General features: G+C 37.0%; 1 protein-coding gene across 2 annotated transcripts in view; it reads right to left on the bottom strand.

The window, feature by feature from the left end:
- Positions 1-17,592, bottom strand: part of Dach1 (dachshund family transcription factor 1) — a 408,415-nt gene that overhangs the window by 287,287 nt on the left and 103,536 nt on the right. The window lies entirely within an intron of this gene.

The following is a 17,592-nucleotide window of genomic DNA, read 5'->3' on the forward strand; positions in this document are numbered from 1 at the left end:
AATAGGAGGACCCAAACACTTGGCTAAAGATTTCATCCCTGTAGTATGCCCATCCTTACACGTAAGATAAAGAAAAGCTCAGTTTCTTGTCTTCTAGGCTGCTATATGACAGAGCTCAGGAGTGAGACCAAACTGTAGGCAATTCAACGAAAGCTAAGAAATGCATAACCTAGTTCCTTAAGTGATCGGCAATTCCAAGATGAAACTATTATTTTACTTCAACTTACATGATCATTGTTTGGGGAAATAGCCATGAGTGTTTGATGCAATTTTAAAGTTCCCATTTATGTTTCTTAAACTGGTGATTCAATTCTTTTACCAATGTATTTTTTTTCATATAGCTTCTATTTCCCTTAATTAAAATGAAAGTCAACTAGAAGCACAAAGATGTTTATCAAGTGATAAAAGCAACCAAATCTTGGAAAGAAAACAAATGGAAAATTGAATAAAGAAAGCAAGGTAAAGTTGGTTGGTCACCTGTGATCCCAGCACTCTGGGAGGCAGAGTCAGGCAGATCTCTGTGAGTTTGAGTCCAGCCTGGTCTACAAAACAAGTCCAGAACAACCAAGTTTATACAGAGAAACCCTGCCTCAAAAAATACAGAAAAAAAAAGAAGACACGGTTGTTTTTCTTCTCATCATTTTACTTAATACACTTTTTTTTAAACAAAAACTTCCCTTCCAAATGGTATGAAAAGCAAGAATTAGAACTTGAGCTATTTAATGATTTGGAAAATATCGTTGATGAACTTATCTCATTATATATTTTCATGTGTAGTGAAATATCATCCAACTATAGAAATAGAGAATTTCAGAATCTTACAAAAAGTAGTCTCCCAAATAAGGTACTTATAATTCACAGTCTTCTGATGCAGTTTGTTCATCTTCGTTTATTTTAAGAAAAAAAAAAATATATATATATATAGTAGAAAATTCCATGAAGTAAAGTGTGGAAGCAAAAGCCGAGGAAACCTGAAGAAGCCAGCATTTCAAGCCTCACTATGAGAAAGTCCAGTGGACTCATCCTGCACACATTGAGGACCACCTATCTGAAAGCTGTAATGCAGTAGGAATTTCACAAGTCTCTTGTAAACATGAAAAGGATGTACATAAACCCATTTTGCTCTGTGAAGAAAACAGGGAGTCTTAAAATTAATAAGGCCAACCCATGAGAATAGGCTAAGATTATTCAATCACAAAATTAATAGCTACCCTGAATAAATACATTCATGAGGGCCCAGTTCAGTACACGCTATCTTTATAGGAACCAAAATTAGATTTCAGACATCGCAACAAGAGCTTTTGCAAAATGGGACCATTTTAGGTGAGTATAATATCATATGATAAAAGTGTATTGTTGGCGTGAGTAGACTCCAGGATTTGTCTTTCATACTACATTAGGTTATTTCTAGTAATCCAACACAAAATATATGTAAACCTCTGTTGGAAAAAACACCAGAGTTAAATTTAGAGCTTTGTTTGTTCAAATACCTCTGGCAAATGCATATGTCTGAATCTGTTTTCTCATATCCTAAGTGGCAATAACACCATCTGCATTAAAGACTGCTGTAAAAATCAAATTAAGCCGCATGTCTAAAATTAGGTTATGAATGACATGACACTAGGTGTTATATAAGGTTGTTTTCACTAACTTACTTTTCAAAAAATTCCCTCTATGTCTCATCTCTATTAAGGGATTTGTCTTGCTTTGTTTTTTTCCTCTTCCTAGTGCTGTTTCATCATCATCAACACATATGTTATAGATACAAGTGTCTACAGGAAATGCCCTCTCAGATACATAATTATCAAAGAAATTTCAGAGTATTTGACCTCATAGTTTAAAAGAGATGAAAAGGGAATTGTCATATCATAATGTGTGCATTCTAAAGGATGGCTGAGTTGCAAGGCTCATGGAAGGCTGGAGAAAACAAAACGACATAGACTTCAGGTTTCCATCAATATATCTGTTTGATCTAAATGTGACATCTAGATGAAGAAAGAATCTAGTGTGAGCCTTACTGGAGAACCAATCATGAAATTAGTGCAAGACATATTGCACCTCCTTTATTCTGTGGCTCTTGCCTAGGTGATATGCTCTAAAGTAGTTCCTTTACACTTCAATAACTACTGTGCGACTACAGTGCCAGATGCTATCCAGGAGATCCATTTTCAAAGTGATGGAATGGCTTTCTGATGCAGGTTCCCACTTCTCCATGACACACAGGAATATCATTGTCTTTTATAGTTGGACACAATTAGAATGATATTTCAAAAAGTAAGTACATGGTAATAAGTGCCATGGTTTTACACAAAGTGGAAAGTTTTGTGTGAAACCTATAGGAATGAAGAGGAAATCGTTGACTGGGACCCCAGCAACCTGTATGAGAAACTTCCTGTGCCCCTTCTAGCCCTCTTTTCAGGTAAGGAGACATTCCTCATGTGACTAAACCCTCATATCTATCCTGATTGGAACGTACTTGAATAAAATAATTAATTCCTTCCTTTTATAGATAAAGAAAGCATGAGAAAACTCCATGACATTCACAAATTCGAATCTGTTGGCCTGGAGAAGTAGTTCTTTTTAATTCATCACTTAACGCTACTAATAACAATTGGTTATCCAATAACAAATGGCCATCCTGTAAATATATACATACAAGTCACATTGTATGGATTGATGTTCCGATGAAAGCATTCCCAGAACTGTGCAATTAAGGAATAACCCCAATTTAAAACAGGCACACAGGGCCGCTGTCTCGTGAAAGAGTAATGAGTAGAAGACTTGTAGGCATTATGTCATTTTGTATATGAAACAGAACTTCCATAAATGACACTTCCTTCCGTCCCAAGAACTCAACACCCGGGACAGTACTGACTTCATTTAAAACAAACAAACAAACAAATTTACAACAACCACAACAAAATCACCATGAGAAAGCTAAGTCTAACTTAAATAAAGCCAAGTATCTGAAGAGATGTGATCAAGAAAATGGAGCCAGTGGTTGCAAAAATAAGAAACTAAAAAATAACAGCAGCCTTATTTGTAATAGCCAGAAGCTGGAAAACCCAGATGCCCCTCAACTGAAGAATGGATGCAGAAATTGTGGTACATCTACACAATGGAGTATTACTCTGCAATGAAAAATAAGGAAATCATGAAATTTGCAGGTAAATGGTGGGAATTGGAAAGGGTCATCCTGAGTGAACTGTCCCAGGAGCAGAAAGACACACACGGTATATACTCACTCATATAGATATAACATAGTATACACCTACTAAAAACTGTACATCTAAAGAAACTAAGCAAGAGAGAGGACCCTGACTAAAATGCTCAATCCTCATCCTGAAAGGCAAAGAGGCTGGATATCAGAAGATGAAGAAAACAGGAAACAACCTAGGAATCTGCCACAGAGGGCCTCTGAAAGCCTCTGTCATGCAGACAATCAAAGCAGACGCTGAGACTTATGGCCAACTGTTGGACAGAGTGCATGGAATCTTATGTAAGAAGTGGGAAATAGCAAGCGCTGGAGAGGATGGGAACCACACAAGGAGAGCAACAGAACCAGAAAACCTGAACACAGGGAACTTCCCTGAGACTCATACTCCAACCAAGGACTATTCATGGAGATAACCTAGAACCCCTGCACAGACGTAGCACATGATAGTTCTGTGTCCAAATGGTTTATATAGTAAAAGGAAGATGGACTGCCTCTGACATAATCTGATTGGCCTGCTCTTTGATCACCTCCTCCTGAGGGGGGACCAGCCTTACCAGGCCACAGAAGATGACAATGCAGCCACTCCTGAGGTGATCTGATAGACTAAGATCAGAAGGAAAGAGAAGAGGACCTCCCCTATCAGCGGACTTGGGGAGGGGCATGAATGAGGAAGGGGGAGGGAGGGTGGGATCAGGAGGGGAGGAGGGAAGGGCTTATGGGGGAATACAAAATGAATAATGTGTAATTAATAGTAAAAAAATATAAAAAAAAATAAAATGAACACCTTTCATTTTCCTGCAGTTTTGTGGCAACCACCTTTTCTTATTGTGAAGTTTTATGCTTTTTAAATTTATTACAATTTATTCATTTTGTATCCCTACTGATTTGGTTCCCTCTCTTTTCCTCCCAATCCCACCCTTCCTCCCTCTTGACCCCCTATGCCATTAGCCTAGTCCACTGAGAGGAGAGGTCCTCCTCTTCTATCTGACTATAGCCTATCATGTCACTTCAGGACTGCTGTATTGTCTTCTTCTGTGGCCTGGCAAGGCTGCTCCCCAATCAGGGGAAGGTGATCAGAGAGCCTGACATTGAGTTCATGCCAGAGACAGCCCCTGTTCCCCTTATTAAGGAACCCACTTGGAGACTATCTGAGATTTAGGTTCTCTCCATGAATGTTGCTTGTTTGGGGTATCAGGCTCTGCAAGGTCCCTACTGCCCAGTTTTCTAGCTCTGTTCGTCTCCTTTGGAGCTCCTGTACTCCTCAGGTCTTTCTATCTCCTCCTTTTTAATAAAATCCCATCCACTCTATGTAGAAGTTTGGCTAAGAGCCTTAGCTTCTGCTTTGAAACCTCTATGAGGAGAGTCTTTCAGAGACCCTCTGTGCTAAACAGAAAATTCTCAATAGAGGAATATGGAATGGCAGAGAAACATTTAAAGAAATGTTCAACAGGCTTAGTCATTAGGGAGATGCAAATCAAAATGACCCTGAGATTTCACCTTACAGCCATCAGAATGGCTAAGATAAAAAACTCAAGTGACAACACATGCTGGAGAGGATGTGGAGAAAGTGGAACCCTTCTCCATTGCTGGTGGGAATGTAAACTGGTACAACCACTTTGGAAATCAATCTGGTGCTTCCTCAGAAAATTAGGAATAGTGCTACCTCAGGATCCAGCTATACCATTCCTAGGCATATATCCAAAATATGCTCAACTATACAACAAGGACATTTGCTCAACCATGTTTGTAGCAACTCTATTTGTAATAGCCAGAATCTGGAAACAACCCAGATGTCCCTCAATGGAGGAACGGATTCAGAAATTGTGGTACATTTACAGAATGGAATACTACTTAGCAATTAAAAACAAGGAAATCGTGAAATTTGCAGACAAAGGGTGGAAGTTTTATGTTTTTGAGAGCTTATTTTCAGACCCACTCTGTGCCAGGCACAGTGCTAGGCAGGGAAACTAGAGAGCTCATGAGTTCTGTTCCCTATATCCCCTTCCTTCACCCCCCCTCCCACTTCCTCACCACTCTACAACAAGCTTGGCATCTACATGTAAGTATCACCTTTCAGGAAGCATCCTGGCACTGGATTATCATTTCTGAATGTCGATTCATCCACTGCTATCATGCAATAATTCTTTCATTGTGTTTCTCTTCCTAAACCTTGCCTGAAGAAGTATAGTTGTATCTTGCCGAAATGCCACACCTGTATTGTTCAATTAATATATGCACATATAAATGAATAAATAAAAGGAACCTAATGATCTTACAAAGAGTAATAAGAGAAGTAGGCATTTCAAAGAAATGGACTTTGTAATAGTATAATGTTTCATTTAAAAATGCTTTCATTGTTAACCTTTATAAAAAGTAATGGGCTGAGCACGGTGGTGCATGCCTTTAACATCTGAATTCAAAGGAAGAAGAAGGCAGATCTTTGAATATAAGGCTAGCCTGGGCTACAGAAAGAGTTCCAGCTGGGGTTACAGAGATACCCTGTCTCAAAAACAACAACAACAATAAAACTACAAAAAAACAAAAAAGAAAGAAAGAAAGAAAGAAAGAAAGAAAGAAAGAAAGAAAGAAAGAAAGAAAGAAAGAGCTTGCTAATTACTTTTAAAGGTTATCTGTTTATTATTTTTAATCGAGTAATTAAATGGTAAAGTGGGACCTAAGAGCACTGATCAATTGTACCAGTATAATTTGTATGGGAAATTCAAAATTTTAGTAATTAGAAAAATGTAAATTGACTTAAAAACTAAGAATAAAAATATACCGCATAACTGTTACCTAATATTTGTATTCTATATTTAATAATTTAATTATTGTGATGAGAAAACACTAGCATGCAGTTCACATAATTAAGCTGTGTAATAATTAAATCTGAGAAGGGTGTGAGCCATGAGTGAAGCACACACATTGCTGTCCCAGTTAAAACAGAATCTTGATAACAAACATTAATTGAGAAGAGACAGCTTAAAAAAATTCCTAAGTGAAACATTAAACACAGTTATCTGATGTTTATGTTTTTCTCCTTTAATAATTAATGGAATGTAAATAGTCAGGGGAGGCTTAGGTTTAGCATTGTAACTAACCACCATTATAAATGGCAGTCAGATGTTTACATAATACCCAGAACCTTTCTGTATAAAAGGAGGTTACAAATCTGCCCCCTTTTCCCTGTTCAAAGTCAAAAATAATGGTGCCTGATCCCTGGAGCATTCACTGCAGGAGCTGTTTGCATATTCAGTTATTGTTTCTGCTGCGTCAGTCATCTGTTGAAGTTCACTCTAATGTGGCCCTGATCAATTCTGCCAGCTGTGCTTAAGTGCTGTTTGCTATAATAACATCACGCTGCATTCTTATTTGGCAACAACAGCTATGACAGCACCTAAATGCATGGAGAAGCCAAGATTTTTATCACGAACACAGATCAAATTGAAACTGTTTACGGAATACAGTGATGTTCTATTTCTGTCCGTTCTAGTGAACACCAACAGCTCAATAATGGCTTTGCAAAAGATTACTACTCTGCCTTTTCTAATGATTGAGATCTTGTTGACCTAAATCCTCAATATGATACAGAAATTATTTTGCAATTATACATCATAATCTTAATCAAATGGTTAAGTGTCTAAGCATGTTCATTTACTTGGAACAAACATTTCTTCCCAGAACCTCTTAGTATAAGGCATAGCATGTGTAAACTATCTGAAAAAAAAAGTGTCTTCAAATATATTTAGCAGCTACAAGACTGATATGAAAATAAGAAAACAGGATCTTCTAACAGTACCAAGTATATGGTATATAGGTCAAGAAAATATGAAAAGGTATAGTTTCTCATGTCATGATTTTTTTCACCTGACTTTAGGCAAAAACAACAACAAAAAAAAAATCCAGATATGCTTCACTAAAACAACATTTCACATAAAACCTCACAGAGAAAAAAAAAAAACAAAAAACAAAAAACAAAACAAACAAACAAAAAAACTCACAGAGACATTGCCATAGTACTTCTTGAAAATCTTTCTATGTGTGTTCTGTCATCACTTATCAGCCAAGTTACAGTAATCTCATTGAGACTTTGAAAAATGCCCATTCTTGTTTCTGTGATTCATTTAACATATCCTTCATAATAAGCGTGTTGTAAATACCAGTGCTGACAGAGAAAAAACAGATTAGTCACAAAATGTCATCTCTGAGGTTTTAATCCCCTGAAAGCAACAGCAAATAAATGATATGTTTTCAAAATAATAATAAAAAAAATGTATGGATTTTAACCTAAGAGTAGTCCACAACTCATACAGCCTCGATAGTGCCTTTGACCTCTGTGCATTAGCAGCAATGCAAAATCACGTGCTGAACATGCACGTGCCTGCAGCTGTACTTTCTCCAATTGCCAACTAAGAGGCATACATTTGATTTCGAGTACCCACATCATTTCGCTTTTGAAAACAGTGAAGCTACAAACCACGACTTCTCTCTGTGCTCCTGCTCAGTTTATGAGCCACAGTTGAAACTTTCGTAACTGGGAATGTTCCTGAAGAGCAACTGTTCCTACACTTTTTACTGATGCTCCTCCATAGTTAACACTTACTTCCTCAGATGGAATCCTTGTTCCTAAATCATTTTTTAAGGTAACATGACACTCAGGTAAAATCATCAGGTTGTTAGCAAGAACACAAAACAAAAATAATCTATTCAAACTGCTTAATCTAGTCACTGAAGATTGACAGTATCTTTTTATATTTTTGAAAGCTCTTTTAACATTAAGTGAGATGTTCTAGTGGAAAGAAATGAAAAGCTTTCCACATATAAAAGTCCATCTTTTGCGTTCTTATTCGCATCAGATAAAGCAAAGAAGCTGGAAGCCATAGCTCAGGTACATCTCACAGGAATAAATTCAAAACATCAGCATCAGGGCTGTCAGCAGGTGTGAACGAATACTAGAAAAGAGTAACGATACGCTCAAAAGAAAACTCCAGAAGAGCTAAACCTCACCTGTTTATACCACTATGCATGGAGTAATAGAAAGGCCGTCTTATTACTAAAGGTGAAGCTATCCCAGCTAGAAAGATAAGCGAACCACTGCAAATATTGTGGTGACTGTTCTGTGAATGAATTGGCGCACCAAATGACAGAACTCTCTCAATTCCACTTTCCAATAACTCCAAGGCACTAGGGATGTGACAGTATGATGAATACCACAACAGACAGCTCCAATATGGTACCATTTTACCAGATCAATATCTCACTGCAATATAAGAAAAAAAAGGAGCTGATATTAGTCTACACAGTGTATTACAGATGAGGTACATTTCTTCTCATTGCACTCATGCTGAACCAAGGCAATAATTCACAGATCCCTTAAAAGGTTCGTGCACCACCATCACATGCAAAATAAAATAATATAAAATAAAATAAAAGGGCTAATCTTTATTTCAACATCTGATTCAGATGTACTAGTTTAAAGGAGGAAAAAAAAATGCAAGACCTTGATGCCTTTTTTATTAACTACCATTTTTAGAGAGAAACGAGTAGTAACATTGGTGTGTTCAAAGTGCAAAATTACATAAATATGCATAGATTACTGACATTGTTCTGGTAACAGCATGGAGGAAATTGTACTCATATTTTATAGCCAGCTATCCTTGTCTCCTAACAACTGAGAGATTGCTTGGGAGCCTTCCCCATTTTGAGAATTTGAAACATAATCAATTCTCAATCATCAGCAATGGTTTGTCCTCTCTTAGATTGTTCCACGTTTCCTTTTTTAAACCAAAGTCACTGTGGTCAGCTACTTTTACTGCTGCCAACAGCTCTGACCTTCTATGCAAGAAATGTTGGTATCTATGTGGACCAGTCACTCAAAAGGAATATAAAGTAATCCTCATGTCACAGTTAAAATATAAATGATTAAATGCCTCATTGTTTCAAAATCTCCTAATTGATTCAGGCTACAGGAGAGGCCATTGTGATAACTAGCTCAGAAGGCAACCTATTTGGAATTCATTTGCCTCGTGATTGTGTACCTTAATATATGTCTACATCCTCCATTCAAGCTTTTCTGCAGTTTTTCTCTATTTTATCTCTCTTTTTCATATACACCCTCAGCAAAATACCATTCCCTGAAATAGTCCAAAACTGATCTCGTGACACTTTGGAATAGAAAACTTCGCACCTAGTTCCCTGATCAGGGTTACCTTTCTGATCTTCCAGCACTAACCGTGCTTCTTTATGTGGGTACTCTCAATTAGTATCCTAAAACTCTGAGACTGGCTTTGTGGCTTGTGTCCACCGACAAATAATGTACCTCTCTTCTCCCGTCCTAACCTGTGCAGTGAAGTGTCTGTTCAGTGGTATGTAAAATTCTTGAGAGACAAGGTAGTTAATTCTTTCCTAGAGGATGTGCACTCCCAATATTTTCCTAGTTGCTGCCAACCTGAAATACGAATTAGGTCAACACTAGGAGTTTTGTTTTACAGATGAGGAAAATGAGGTTTATTGAGGTTAAATGGCTTAGCCCATTGACCCAACAGCTGTCAGAATTTAGTCACCATTCTCTGGGCCAGTGCTTTCCAGCCCAGATTTTGCAATACCCTAGGGTGTCTCACATTTCCTGAAGTATTTCATGAAATTCGCACACAATTAAAAACAAATATAGGCCAAATTATAACTTCCAGACATGACTGGACAAACAAGACACACGTGTATAACCCATTTCAACACTGAAAACATGAGTACTGCCATTCTCTGTTACGTTACTGTATTTCAAGTGGGTGGTAAGGAAAACAAAGCAATGAGGGGAGATAGTGGGACATGAGTCAGTCATTAAATAATTTCTTCATTTGTCTGTATCAAGCATTTTGTCAGACTCTCTCTTTCTTTCCCTCTCTCTCTTTCTCTGTCTCTCTCTCTCTCTTTCTGTGTGTGTGTCTGTGTTGTGCACGTGTGTATGTGCAGCTGAGGATGGCTTAGGGAATTTGAATGTTCTTGTCACAGGCTCCTAAGAGCTGGGTGAACCATGATCCGTGGCACTGATATCATATTTTCTGTAATTTTACCTTTACCTAGTCAATGGCAAAAACCCTGATAAAAAGTTTGTCATAAGATACTGCATCTTTTACTCTTCCCTTTAAACGTTAGTGAGAAAATTGATTAATTTTGTCTATAGGTTTTGTTTGATTATCTGTAGGGAAACACTGTACACTGAGATGCTTCTTGGAAGTGCCACTTGGCTAATCTTTGTCGAGATTTACTAGTAGCCCTCAAGCTTTAGAAGCTTTGCTGTGTTTTGAATATCTGTCTATCTATCTATCTATCTATCTATCTATCTATCTATCTATCTATCTATCTATGTATATAAATATGTTGTATAGATTTAATTTGTTTCTTTGGTTGGTTGATTGGTTGGTAAGCTTGTGTGTGTATATATGCATGCAACCTGTACCTGAGCACTCCTGAGGGAGAAAAGACAGGCAGCTGCTGCCGGTTCTCTCTTTCTACCATATAACTTCCTGGGATTTAACTCCGACCTTTGGGCTTGGAGGCACATTTCTTCACCTTCTATGTCATCCTATCTGCTCTACTTGTCTTGTGTCGTGTTGTTTTAAGAAGTTGTTAATAGAACGTGGGATAACAATACAGCTTTTGTTTGATTTGATTTCATTATCTACCATATGTAAGTAGAGGAAACAGATACTTTGAACACTGAAGTTGCCATAAAGTTAGATACTTCAAACACAGAGCAGATGAGTATAGATGTGGAAATGGTAAGCCATTTTTATAGGATCCATCTAATTGTTATAATTGCTACATCAGTAGGAATACCAAACCAATGTTGTTTTGTTTCTCTGTCTGAGAAAGACACGCATCTTAGTTTTCTCTTTTCCCACTGAATAACTTTCAAAGCTACTAAGATCCTAAAATGTGTGTGCATGTCCCATGCCCAGTTAGTAAAGGAGTCGTATGAGACTCCATACGTAAGAACTGCATATCTTTAAAATGACTCCCATAAGAGTCAGAAATCTGGGGATAATAAGTAGTTGCACCCTACTTGGAAAATATACAATTGTAACCTTCTACAACTTGTTGTTAAATGCCAAGTCTAACTTATACACAATGTCTTCAAATTAAATTGGTTCTATCCCTTAACCCATCTTTCTCCTTTCACATGTATTAGAAGCATTTATTTGAACCATAGCATTAGAAACAAATATATTCAAGCGTTTACTTTTATAAGTATTATGCTACAAGAAACCAATGAAATAGAGTATTTACTGAGTAGCACCAATTTGCTGGTTGAGACATTATGGGGCAAAATTATAAAAGCTGTCAATACTGAAGATATGAAAAAATGTGTTAAATTATATAAATTTGAAAAAATACTAAAATGGCAAACTCAAGATACTTAACTGTGAATTTGGACCTAGTTTGCATATATTTTATTTTTCTTTTTTAATATCTTGGGTCTCAGAGTGCTTTTTATTCCTCCTTATTGTTATCATTTCAGAATTTCTATTTCTCAAAGGATTTAGATAATGGTTGATAAGTTAATTTTTAGGACAAAAATAGTAAATATTTAATTTTTGAAAAATTTGTTTTATGTTCTTAACCATTGAGCCACCTTTCCAGTCTTTTGAAACAATTTCGAATTATATTGTATCCAAGGCACTTTGTTATACATCTTAATAATAAAGATCAATATAGGATCAGACCCCTCAAACACTGAGAATTGCCAGTCTGAGATAGAAACTGATGTGAAAAGAGATTGTTTAAAAACAAAAATTTTAGCTTATAAAACTATTATGAAAATTAGAAACATCCTGTATCTAGTATGAGCATCTGAAGTCCTTGATCAATTGTCTAAGGTTCAGGAAATCAAAGCTCCCAGTACATGTGTGGAAAGCTTGTTTTAAACCATGAAATAATGAATTCTTATTAATTGCTGATATGCCTAGCTGTGACTTGTCCTTACACGCCTGCCTTTTGCTTTTGAAAGTGTCCTGGCGGGTTTAAAGGGTCAGATAAAAACAATGGCTCATATAACAAATTTGTAACCACAAGGAAAAATGCCTTCATATACTGCCACTGTTTGATTAGTTGTTAAGTAAAATTCAATGCATAAAACATGAAAAATACATATTGAAAGTTTCAGTAGAAAACATGTTTGAAGATTTTTGAAAGGGCTTGTTATTGACATAAAGCAAAAGTAGTTTATTTAGCTTGAATAATTAATACTATGCCTCAGTAACTCATAATAAACATGCATTTAATTAAATGTTGAAATATCACTTAAATCAATACATAGTAATTCAAAACTCAAGATCAAAAGCAAAATTAGGAAAAAACTGTTTTAATACCCTAAATGCCATAAGCGCTAGATCAAGAGCAATATAAAGAAATGATTTTCTTTTTTGAAGCATTTTCTTTGAGGCTGTAGGAAAATAAATGGACCAGAGGCTGAGCCCTGGCTCTGTAGAGTCCTCACTGTCTCATCCAAGTAAATCACACTCTCTCTAGGGAGCATTTTTCCTAATCACTGAAATGGGTTTGTAATAAGGCGAATGCCACAAGCCTCTTGCTGAGAAACTGAAAAGATTGTCAAAGGAACTTGGAAAGTAGCACATCTCAAGAAAATTGTGCTTTTCATGAATGGCTTGCCGACCTGCATTTAAGAAGACACAACATGGTTCTTTAAATCTAGGTCTGCAGGAAACACAGAAATTTAAAGATAAACATTCACGCTTCACAGAATTTCTACACTGCATTTAGAATCCATAAGCCTTATGACCATTTAGGATATTTTTAAGTTAACCAGTAAAGACAGATGCCTTGGGACCGGATCAGAGATTTAAGGCTGTCTGTTCATGGTCAAACATTGGTAAACACTGTTTAAAGTAGTGGACGACATTAGCCCAGAGGATTGGGCAGCTGCTCTTTAGAGAGCCATAAACACTTAGTGTCTGATGGGTTTGATGTGTTCATTTCAAACAGACTAGCAGGAATAGAAATGGATTTTTATGTACAGAACTGACAGCGTTAATATTTTAAGCTAACATTAGTATAAAGAAGAGGGAAAACGTCTCTGTGGGAACCCAAAGAATCATGGGGAGTAGGAGCTGGCAAATGGCACAGCATATTTTATGCAGTATATATTCCATATGTATCAATGGCTTCCAGCACCTTCAGGAAGGTTAAGTTTAAGTGATAAGGTTGTGCTAACAACCGTGCCATCACGAAAGTATCTTTCAGATCCTGAAATCTATGCATGGAGAAAGAGCCCTAAATGTGTTTATATAATTACTTAAGCAATAAGCTCCAACACCTTGAATGCAAATTTAATCAAAATACAGACCTCGTCTCTCCCTTTACATGATACACCTGAACACAAACCGGTTCATCTGATCTTTCTGAGCCCTTGATGTTAAGAAATAAATGAAAAGAGGCGAGTATAAATATCTACTGTATGACAAGTTGTCTGAGTGACACATAACTTCTACCTCTAATTTCATTCCCACGTTGAACTTTAAGTTCAACTTTAAGTTCGCCCACTGTTAAGGCCTGTTTTGAAGGAAGTTACTATGCCCCTTCGATGCTGCAAAAGGTGTAAACTCGCCCTCCCAGGCTTTATGTTGTTGCTAGGCTTTGTCTTTTTTTTTTTTTTTCCTATGGTCCTGTTTAAATTCTCACCTTGCTCTGCCCTTGTCATCAAGTCGTTCAGGCACAAAGCAGGGAGCATGGGGAGTGTTTACTCATTTCCCAAGTCCATTATCTTACACATTAATCACTGGTCTGGAACTTTTGGACAATGCTGAATCTGTTACCTCCATGCCCCCTCCCCCCGGCTGCTTTGCTTGTGTATCTGACAGTTCCCCATGTCCAAACTGCACTCATACTCAGTGACCTTTTTGTCTGATTAACTATTTTTGTCTCCTACAAAAATTTTAAAAGAAGAAGAAAAATGGTTTGCATTAGTAGCCCAGAGAAAACATGGACCAAAACCGGAAGACGAAGCGCTAATTCTCAAGCTAGTGCTTTTTCTTTTTGGAGAGATAGCTTGGGGGGAAAAGGGGGACAAGTCTTCCAAATATTGGTTTACGAAAGACTATCTCTGTTGAGACTTAACTCACTTCTCTCGGCCTCCTTCGGTATTATCAAATATCCTTTCCAAAACAAAACATTACTAAGAAACTGAAGTTGACTCTCTGAAAAACCGATATATATATAATTTTTTAACGTTGAAAGCAAAAAATCTTTACTCTATAAAATGACTGTGGTTCTTGCATAACATAAAAGGCTGTTCTGTGAGACTGAAGCATAGCCCAGGTCACGATTACCAAAGCAAGAGAAATAGATGTAAGAAAACAGGACAGCTGGAGGCTCTTGAACTGCAGTTGTCAAAAGATTTGTTTGTGAAACATGCATTTTATTGCCTTGTATGCATGTAATAATGAGCCATGGACAACGGCAACACCGCACTTAATGACTGCATTTCTTGTTTCAGCCAGTTTCCTTGTCCTCTTGCAATTAACGTTTTCCCAGATCACCCAAGGCTACTTTGTCAGGGGAGAAAAAAAAATCTGAAATTCACATAAATGAGCAATGTCAATAGTTTAGAAAGAGTTTACTTAGAGAACAAAGAGCCCTTATGAGGCACTAGTGAGAAGAAATGGGGAAAAAATGAGTCCTCACAATGTAAGCCTTTTCTTAAAGCGACTTGTTATCAAGCAGTTCGGGATAGTCCTTCGAATCTGCATTAAAATGCATTTCATTCCATTGACTCATTTGCATTAATTTCTCCCATTATATCTGAAAATGGCTGAATGTCTACCCAACACAATGCCACAGCCTATCACAGACTACCACGGAGGCCCCAGGTGCCAATTTACTCTTCTTAGTTCTTTTCATTCTGTTTGCTGATTCTGACAACTGGAGTTCTCCTCTCAGTCCAAGGGACTTTTCAATTGGATTTGCTCGTGGTGACAAAATTGTTGCTTTGCCGAGAGGAGGGGGTTCTTTGATTGAGCGTCTATCACGCTGCCATGGGAAAGCGAGAGGGGAATGATTCTCAGTGGCTTCTGATTTCCAGTATTTGTTCAGCATTAGGCCCACTTATCTCCAGAAGAAAAAGCAACGTGTAGAAAGAAAGTGACAGGCAGAAACACACTCACTGGCTCGTTCATTCTCACTGCACTCTGTATTCAAACAAGGGGGACCTATTACACTGAGCGCTCCAGAGCAGCCTCCCTCAATTATCACACTTAATCCTTATAGCTCTATAAAGTAAATATTTCATTACAATTTCAAATAAACAGTCACCCAATCTAATGAAGCAAGAACTCAAAGTGGCAATGTCATAGAACTCGTTACCATCATCAAAGGAAAGGACACAGCCCTTCCTAACTAACAATGAGAAAAAAAAAATGGATACTGGCATATTTATGAACCAAGGGGTGTTGTAGTTCTAAGGTGCCCCCTCCCCGTGCCACTCACTAATTTATTTTTGCCAGTGCAATTCAATTATCAGCACTCGGTTAGTCTTTTTTTCCTCTGTCTTCCTTTATTTCTCTTGGCTTTTCACTCCAGGCTCTTCTCTGAGTTCATTGTCCTAATCACCCAGTGCTTCCACACAGAGCACACCTGACACTTCAACTATCAATCTGTTCATAACATCAGAGAATTGGCAAACAGTGCTTCATATTGAAGAAATTTATAGAATACAACAGGCTCATCTTCATAGTCCATTGTCCCTACATCAATGCTATCATACACCCTTCATCTTATAGGGGTTTTATCGGTTTTCCTCTACTGTGAGGCAAGAACATCTAAAAATAACTCTCAATTCACCAAATCTTAATAATTTGAAAAAAAGCTTGAATTGAATAAAGATAAGTAAATTAAGCCCTTAATCAAATGTTGAATTACCTCTATGCAATTCTAACTCTCATTTTAATCCTAATCTTTGCTCCTTTGAGGAATCATTTTTCTCAAATTATTATTTTATCCTTCATATTAAATATTCTGGTGATAGTCATTATATGTTCACACTTTGTGATTTACTCCATTGGACAGTACAATGTGTATAATAAGGCCGTTTTGCCTATACTTGACAAATCTTATTAGAAGGGTATCCTCCGTTATGCAATAAGGCACAAAACTCTTGGAGTTAACTGGGACTACAAGACCTCCTTGTTTCTTCTCAATTAGAAAATGCTCTACTGACCTATCTTGTAATTAACCACTGTTACCTGGGAAGTTACAAGAGGGAAACACTTGTATTTTTTATATCCTCTGAAATTATAAAGTACTTTCTCCTTTAAAATATTACCAGAACGTCAAACATTTCAGACAGCAGACACTGGGTGGAATGAGAACATAAGTGTTAAAATACTTCTGAGCCTTTGGCAGTTTCGGAGACGAGTCATGTTTATCCTCCTGTACTAAAGTTACTCATGTGCAATTGCAGCTGCTGGGGCCATCTTTTGAGAATCTAGCAGCTGTAAGCTTACACAATATTTATGATGTGTGAAGTAAAAGTAGGAATGGGGACCCTAAGAACATTATTAGAATAAAGCCGCCTTTGAAAGTTTTAACATTCTTTTGTGAACTTAATAAGAGTAGACCCAAATGAATTTTATATGTGTATATGCAACCCTAAATTAAATATATAATGTTAAATAGAGATGATGTAAATAGAAGGCTGCAACCACTATTGACACTAATAATTTTGTTTCATATACAATTATTAACTCATCTAATAATTAATGGCCTTAAAGGCCAATAAGATTGAATATATAATGTTAAGGATACAGACCAGAAAACTGAAACTAGGTAAAGTAAACTTTCTGGTTTAAGAGACAGACTGGAATTCCTATCAAATACTGTATAGAAATCTATACTCAGGTTAGTAGCTCAGACAGGCAAACTTCCCCAAGTAAATCAAGTCTCAGCAGATAAGTCTGTATCAACATATCCAGAAAATAACCTGTTTGTTTGGTCCCTAGTATGTCTTAAGCTCTCCTCTAGGCCTCGGCATTCATGAGGTAGAAGATAAGCAAACTGTCTACTACCTTCCAAGTGAGCTACTGCACAAGCAACAGAGCAAGAACAATGCCAGGGCTACGCAAGTACTGCGAAGAAGAGCCCAAAGTATTGAAAACATCTGATTAACACACAATTAAGGAAAACCCACCTCAAGATGAAAACTTAAAGGTTTGATTTTTATATTTCAAATTTTATAGTAGTACTATTTGGCCAAACAAATACAATATGTTTTCTCAACCACTGCTGTTTAGGTAGAAAAATAAATAGATAGATAGATAGATAGATAGATAGATAGATAGATAGATAGATAGATAGATAGATAGATA

Source organism: Psammomys obesus, unplaced genomic scaffold (assembly GCF_907164565.1).
Source record: "Psammomys obesus unplaced genomic scaffold, mPsaObe1.curated_primary_1811, whole genome shotgun sequence".
Lineage (NCBI taxonomy): Eukaryota > Metazoa > Chordata > Mammalia > Rodentia > Muridae > Psammomys > Psammomys obesus.